Genomic DNA, 8,590 nt, shown 5'->3' with positions numbered 1-8,590 from the left:
TACACTATACACAGACAGCCAAGGAGGATCACAGACTGTACAGTGGCACATTACATTATACACAGACAGCCATGGAGGATCACAGACTGTACAGCGGCACATTACACAATACACAGACAGCCATGGAGGAGCACAGACTGTACAGAGGCACATTACACTATACACAGACAGCCATGGAGGAGCACAGACTGTACATTAGCACATTACACTATACACAGACAGCCATGGAGGAGCACAGACTGTACAGCAGCACATTACACTATACACAGACAGCCATGCAGGAGCACGGACTGTACAGTGGCACATTACACTATACACAGACAGACATGGAGGAGCACGGACTGTACAGCGGCACATTACACTATACACAGACAGCCATGGAGGAGCACAGACTGTACAACAGCACATTACACAGACAGCCATGGAGGAGCACAGACTGTACAGCGGCACATTACACTATACACAGACAGCCATGGAGGAGCACAGACTGTACAGCGGCACATTACACTATACACAGACAGCCATGCAGGAGCACAGACTGTACATCGGCACATTACACTATACACAGACAGCCATGGAGGAGCACGGACTGTACAGCGGCACATTACACTATACACAGACAGACATGGAGGAGCACGGACTGTACAGCGGCACATTACACTATACACAGACAGCCATGCAGGAGCACAGACTGTACATCGGCACATTACACTATACACAGACAGCCATGGAGGAGCACAGACTGTACAATGGCACATTACAAAATACACAGACAGCCATGGAGGAGCACAGAGTGTACAGCTGCACATTACACTATACACAGACAGCCATAGAGGAGCACAGACTGTACAGCTGCACATTACACTATACACAGACAGACATGGAGGAGCACGGACTGTACAGCGGCACATTACACTATACACAGACAGCCATGGAGGAGCACAGACTGTACAGCGGCACATTACACTATACACAGACAGCCATAGAGGAGCACAGACTGTACAGCGGCACATTACACTATACACAGACAGACATGGAGGAGCACGGACTGTACATCGGCACATTACACTATACACAGACAGCCATGCAGGAGCACAGACTGTACATCGGCACATTACACTATACACAGACAGCCATGGAGGAGCACAGACTGTACAACGGCACATTACACTATACACATACAGCCATGGAGGAGCACAGAGTGTACATTAGCACATTACACTATACACAGACAGCCATGGAGGAGCACAGAGTGTACATTAGCACATTACACTATACACAGACAGCCATGGAGGAGCACAGACTGTACAGCGGCACATTACACTATTCACAGACAGCCATGGCGGAGCACAGACTGTACAGCGGCACATTACACTATACACAGACAGCCATGCAGGAGCACAGACTGTACATCGGCACATTACACTATACACAGACAGCCATGCAGGAGCACAGACTGTACAGCGGCACATTACACTATACACAGACAGCCATGGAGGAGCACAGACTGTACAGCGGCACATTACACTATTCACAGACAGCCATGGCGGAGCACAGACTGTACAGCTGCACATTACACTATACACAGACAGCCATAGAGGAGCACAGACTGTACAGCTGCACATTACACTATACACAGACAGACATGGAGGAGCACGGACTGTACAGCGGCACATTACACTATACACAGACAGCCATGGAGGAGCACAGACTGTACAGCGGCACATTACACTATACACAGACAGCCATAGAGGAGCACAGACTGTACAGCGGCACATTACACTATACACAGACAGACATGGAGGAGCACGGACTGTACATCGGCACATTACACTATACACAGACAGCCATGCAGGAGCACAGACTGTACATCGGCACATTACACTATACACAGACAGCCATGGAGGAGCACAGACTGTACAACGGCACATTACACTATACACATACAGCCATGGAGGAGCACAGAGTGTACATTAGCACATTACACTATACACAGACAGCCATGGAGGAGCACAGAGTGTACATTAGCACATTACACTATACACAGACAGCCATGGAGGAGCACAGACTGTACAGCGGCACATTACACTATTCACAGACAGCCATGGCGGAGCACAGACTGTACAGCGGCACATTACACTATACACAGACAGCCATGCAGGAGCACAGACTGTACATCGGCACATTACACTATACACAGACAGCCATGCAGGAGCACAGACTGTACAGCGGCACATTACACTATACACAGACAGCCATGGAGGAGCACAGACTGTACAGCGGCACATTACACTATTCACAGACAGCCATGGCGGAGCACAGACTGTACAGCGGCACATTACACTATACACAGACAGCCATGGCGGAGCACAGACTGTACAGCGGCACATTACACTATACACATACAGCCATGCAGGAGCACAGACTGTACAGCGGCACATTACACTATACACAGACAGCCATGGAGGAGCACAGACTATACAGCTGCACATTACTCTATACACAGAAAGCCATGGAGGAGCACAGACTGTACAGCGGCACATTACACTATACACAGACAGTCATGGAGGAGCAAAGACTGTACAGCGGCACATTACACTATACACAGACAGCCATGGAGGAGCACAGACTGTACAGCGGCACATTACACTAAACACAGACAGCCATGCAGGAGCACAGACTGTACAGCGGCACATTACACTATACACAGACAGCCATGGAGGAGCACAGACTGTACAGCGGCACATTACACTATACACAGACAGCCATGGAGGAGCACAGACTGTACAGCGGCACATTACACTATACACAGACAGCCATGGAGGAGCACAGACTGTACAGCGGCACATTACACTATACACAGACAGCCATAGAGGAGCACAGACTGTACAGCGGCACATTACACTATACACATACAGCCATGGAGGAGCACAGACTGTACAGCGGCACATTACACTATACACAGACAGCCATGGAGGAGCACGGACTGTACAGCGGCACATTACACTATACACAGACAGCCATGGAGGAGCACGGACTGTACAGCGGCACATTACACTATACACAGACAGCCATGGAGGAGCACGGACTGTACAGCGGCACATTACACTATACACAGACAGCCATGGAGGAGCATAGACTGTACAGCGGCACATTACACAGACAGCCATGGAGGAGCACAGACTGTACAGCGGCACATAACACTATACACAGACAGCCATGCAGGAGCACAGACTGTACAGCGGCACATTACACTATACACAGACAGCCATGGAGGAGCACAGACTGTACAGCGGCACATTACACTATACACAGACAGCCATGGAGGAGCACGGACTGTACATTAGCACATTACACTATACACAGACAGTTATGGAGGAGCACAGACTGTACAGCAGCACATTACACTATACACAGACAGCCATGGAGGAGCATGGACTGTACAGCGGCACATTACACTATACACAGACAGCCATGGAGGAGCACGGACTGTACCGCGGCACATTACACTATACACAGACAGCCATGGAGGAGCACGGACTGTACAGCGGCACATTACACTATACACAGACAGCCATGGAGGAGCACAGACGGTACAGCAGCACATTACACTATATACAGACAGCCATGGAGGAGCACGGACTGTACAGCAGCGCATTACACTATACACAGACAGCCATGCATGAGCACATTACACTATACGCAGACAGCCATGGAGGAGCACCGACTGTACAGCGGCACATTACACTATACACAGACAGCCATGGAGGAGCACAGACTGTACAATGGCACATTACACTATACACAGACAGCCATGGAGGAGCACGGACTGTACAGCGGCACATTACACTATACACAGATTGCCATGGAGGAGCACAGACGGTACAGCAGCACATTACACTATACACAGACAGTCATGGAGGAGCACGGACTGTACAGCAGCGCATTACACTATACACAGACAGCCATGCAGGAGCACATTACACTATACGCAGACAGCCATGGAGGAGCACGGACTGTACAGCGGCACATTACACTATACACAGACAGCCATGGAGGAGCAAAGTCTGTACAGCGGCACATTACACTATACACAGACAGCCATGGAGGAGCACAGACTGTACAGCGGCACATTACACTATACACATACAGCCATGGAGGAGCACAGACTGTACAGCGGCACATTACACTATACACAGACAGCCATGGAGGAGCACAGACTGTACAGCGGCACATTACACTATACACAGACAGCCATGCAGGAGCACAGACTGTACAGCGGCACATTACACTATACACAGACAGCCATGGAGGAGCACAGACTGTACAGCGGCACATTACACTATACACAGACAGCCATGGAGGAGCACAGACTGTACAGCGGCACATTACACTATTCACAGACAGCCATGGAGGTGCACAGACTGTACAGCGGCACATTACACTATACACAGACAGCCATGGAGGAGCACAGACTGTACAGCAGCACATTACACTATACACAGACAGCCATGGAGGAGCAAGGACTGTACATTAGCACATTACACTATACACAGACAGCCATGGAGGAGCACGGACTGTACAGCGGCACATTACACTATACACAGACAGCCATGGAGGAGCACGGACTGTACAGCGGCACATTACACTATACACAGACAGCCATGGAGGAGCATAGACGGTACAGCAGCACATTACAGTATACACAGACAGCCATGGAGGAGCACGGACTGTACAGTAGCACATTACACTATACACAGACAGCCATGCAGGAGCACATTACACTATACGCAAACAGCCATGGAGGAGCACGGACTGTACAGCGGCACATTACACTATACGCAAACAGCCATGAAGGAGCACGGACTGTACAGCGGCACATTACACTATACACAGACAGCCATGGAGGAGCACGGACTGTACAGCGGCACATTACACTATACACAGACAGCCATGGAGGAGCACGGACTGTACAGCGGCACATTACACTATACACAGACAGCCATGGAGGAGCATAGACGGTACAGCAGCACATTACAGTATACACAGACAGCCATGGAGGAGCACGGACTGTACAGTAGCACATTACACTATACACAGACAGCCATGCAGGAGCACATTACACTATACGCAAACAGCCATGGAGGAGCACGGACTGTACAGCGGCACATTACACTATACGCAAACAGCCATGAAGGAGCACGGACTGTACAGCGGCACATTACACTATACACAGACAGCCATGGAGGAGCACGGACTGTACAGCGGCACATTACACTATACACAGACAGCCATGGAGGAGCACGGACTGTACAGCGGCACATTACACTATACACAGACAGCCATGGAGGAGCACGGACTGTACAGCGGCACATTACACTATAGACAGACAGACATGCAGAAGCAAATACTTAGCTGTCTGCATCCAGATGCACTGTCCAAACTTACTTCTAGAGATGTGCTCATATACACTATACACACAGCTCCCTACAGGTAGGGATCTACAGCAGGACATTACACTAAATGTGAACCAGGGGCCTGATTCAGACCCACTCGTGAGCGGCTGTCCGCTCGCAAGTGGAACGATGTTATGGACTGAGCATGCGCACGACGGAGGGAGCTCCGTCGTGCGCATGCGCCAGACGCGACGAGCGAAGGAAAGTCCTTCGCTCGTTGTGTCCGATCAAATGGGGCGTGCTGTCAATGTTGATTGACAGCACGCCCCCTTTGGTGGGCGTGCCGGGGGCGTGCCTCCCTGACGGGGGCGTTCCCACGGGAACGCCTCCCGTCAGAAGCCGGCCCACTGACATCACTAGTGATGTCAGTGGGAGTGATTTTGGCTCTGATAGAGCCCAAATCACTCCGGAGCTTGCGGTTGAATACCTCAACCGCAGGCTCCGGCTCGCAATTTCGATGGTCGCGATGGTCTCGACCATCGCGACCATCACAATGCACGCTCGTATAGCCTGTGGGTGGTGACCCACAGCTATACGAGCGTCCAGGAGGACGCTCCATGAAAATGGAGCCCGGCCCTCATTCAGAGCGTGCGCTCTGCTCAGCGCGTACGGCTCTGAATGAGGGCCCAAGTCCCCAGTCAGGAGCACCAAGGTGATAGATGCTCCTGACTCGCTTAGCTCCCACCTGCACCTGCCGCCTCAGACTTACCCTCCCTCACACCTGTGACCATATATTCCTGTGATTCTCACACCTCTGGTACATTTCTGCCCCTGTGGTACTGGTAGGTTCACGTGACATGGGCCACCATGGGCAGACTCGGCCCCTGAAAGGTACTCAGGCCCCCCAGTAACAACCGCCTCAACAGTGGGTTAGCTGCAGTCCGTGATTTTACTGGCTACACTCTGTGACTGGCAGCGCTACCTGCCAATCAGACACAGGACATTTAGTCCCAGGGGTGGTGTGTTCTCCCCTGGGCACTGCCAGAATGGGCTGCGATTAACAGAGAGCATGATTCCAGCTGCTCATCTGTATTTCGGGAAGCACTGCCCAGCTTCTAGGGGCAGCAGCTGATGCAGTCCCTAGAAGAAGGTGTTTTACGCTTGCCCTGTCCACCCACCATTACTACCCATGCGCCATTCCCAGTGCTTGCTAGATGCATCGTACAGGCGCCAGGACCCGGCAGGCCCGAGACTGTCTCCTCCTGCAGTGCAGGCAGCATGGGCAGCGACAGACCCACTCATTAGAGAGGATAGGAGCCGCTGTTGCTCTTAGCTCCATGGATCATTCATCCATTAGGGTCTGGCAACGTGACTTCTTTCTCTGAATGGAGGCTTTGGAGCCTGTGGTTTCCTGTCACCTCTCAGAGGTCCTATCTGTAGCATCCCAGGATGACTATCTAGCTGTCTGCTCTTCTGGTCCACGGCAGCCGATGCACCAGTTATCTTCTCGGGCTCATGGGCAGCAATCACTGAACCATCTGCAGATCGCTGGAGCTAGTGTTCCATCATTACCAGATACTTCTCCTCAGCTGCAGGAGCCATCGTCCTCCCCTCCATCCATTGGCTGCAACATTCGCATCTGGCTGCTAAACTCGAACCACAACTTGCTGCTACTCTTGGCCAGTATCTGGAATTTATAAAGCGTTAGGTTCTAAAAAATGACACTTCCCATCGTGGTTATGCCCGAAATGTAAATGCTGAATGCTGTTACTGGCCGTGTTTTGCTGGCCATGGGATAGGCACCCCAGTATGGACTCCGCAGTGCAGACCTGTGTGTTGTGGTAGTGGGGGGTTGTCAGAGCCACCGACAGCCTTGTTAGGAATGTAACATGGCCGCTGCCCGCTGGGATCCTGGCGACTGGACGCACAATGCACGCGCACATGAATAGGCCGGTACGCCATCGCCTTCTCCAGGGGCGGATTGGGAAATGAAAGTGGCCCTGGAAAAATGTGTCAAAGAGGCCCAAAAAAGTGGGTGTGGCCTCGTGGAAATGGGTGTGGCCTAATGTGAAAAGCCATGCCCACAAGCCACTCCTTCTGTTTCAGTCATGCTGGGGGCATGCCCACCGCTCCAGGAGCTGATGGGCTTGTCCACAGTCCCTCTCTCCAGTGAATAACCACAGCAAGCATGTGAATGAGCATTTTCTTACCTATATGATTTCTCTGCAACAGAGAACCTCTGAACAAATTGATCCTCCCTGGACAGGCAGTGTCTAGAGTTGGTATTTACTATTCATGCGGGAGATCCCATTGTCTGGAAGTCACCTGTATGTGTTGCAATAAAACCAATGTCATTATCCAGATAATAAATGTGGGCTTCCCATATCAAACAAATTTATATTAATAAAATATATTTGCTAATTTGGTACCATTTGCATCAGTAATATGATTTAATTAGAATTGTTGTCTTACTGATGATTACTGTCCCCCAGTTGTTTCTTCCAGCGGTCCTACCATCCTCTACCATGTATCACACAGGACACACACTATAATGCATCACTATATACAATATATGACAGGAGGCCCCTCTATATACACCATGTACAATGTCTGAGATGGGACAGGACAATACAAAGCTGGGAAGAGGTTCTGCAGCAGCTGAGACTCAAGGCCTCCCCCCTTCCCCTGTTATACCTAAGACGCTAATGGGCTGGAGAGAAAGAGGCTGAAGGGCAGGAGAGTGTGACACTGAGGGGCAGGGGAGTGTGACACTGAGGGGCAGGGAAGTGTGACACTGAGGAGCAGGAGAGTGTGACACTGAGGGGCAGGAGAGTGTGACAATGAGTGGCAGGAGAGTGTGACACTGAGGGCAGGGGAGTGTGACACTGTGGGGCAGGAGAGTGTGCAATGAGTGGCAGGAGAGTGTGACACTGAGGGGCAGGAGAGTGTGACACTGAGGGGCAGGAGAGTGTGACACTGAGGGCAGGGGAGTGTGACACTGAGGGGCAGGAGAGTGTGACACTGAGGGCAGGGGAGTGTGACACTGTGGGGCAGGAGAGTGTGACACTGAGGGGCAGGAGAGTGTGACACTGAGGAGCAGGAGAGTGTGACACTGAGGGGCAGGAGAGTGTGACACTGAGGGCAGGGGAGTGTGACACTGAGGGGCAGGAGAGTGTGACACTGAGGGCAGGAGA

This window comes from Taudactylus pleione, unplaced genomic scaffold (genome assembly GCF_031769625.1).
Source record: "Taudactylus pleione unplaced genomic scaffold, aTauple2 ptg002354l, whole genome shotgun sequence".
Lineage (NCBI taxonomy): Eukaryota > Metazoa > Chordata > Amphibia > Anura > Myobatrachidae > Taudactylus > Taudactylus pleione.
The sequence above is the reverse complement of the archived record's forward strand: the minus strand, read 5'-3'. Positions refer to the sequence as shown.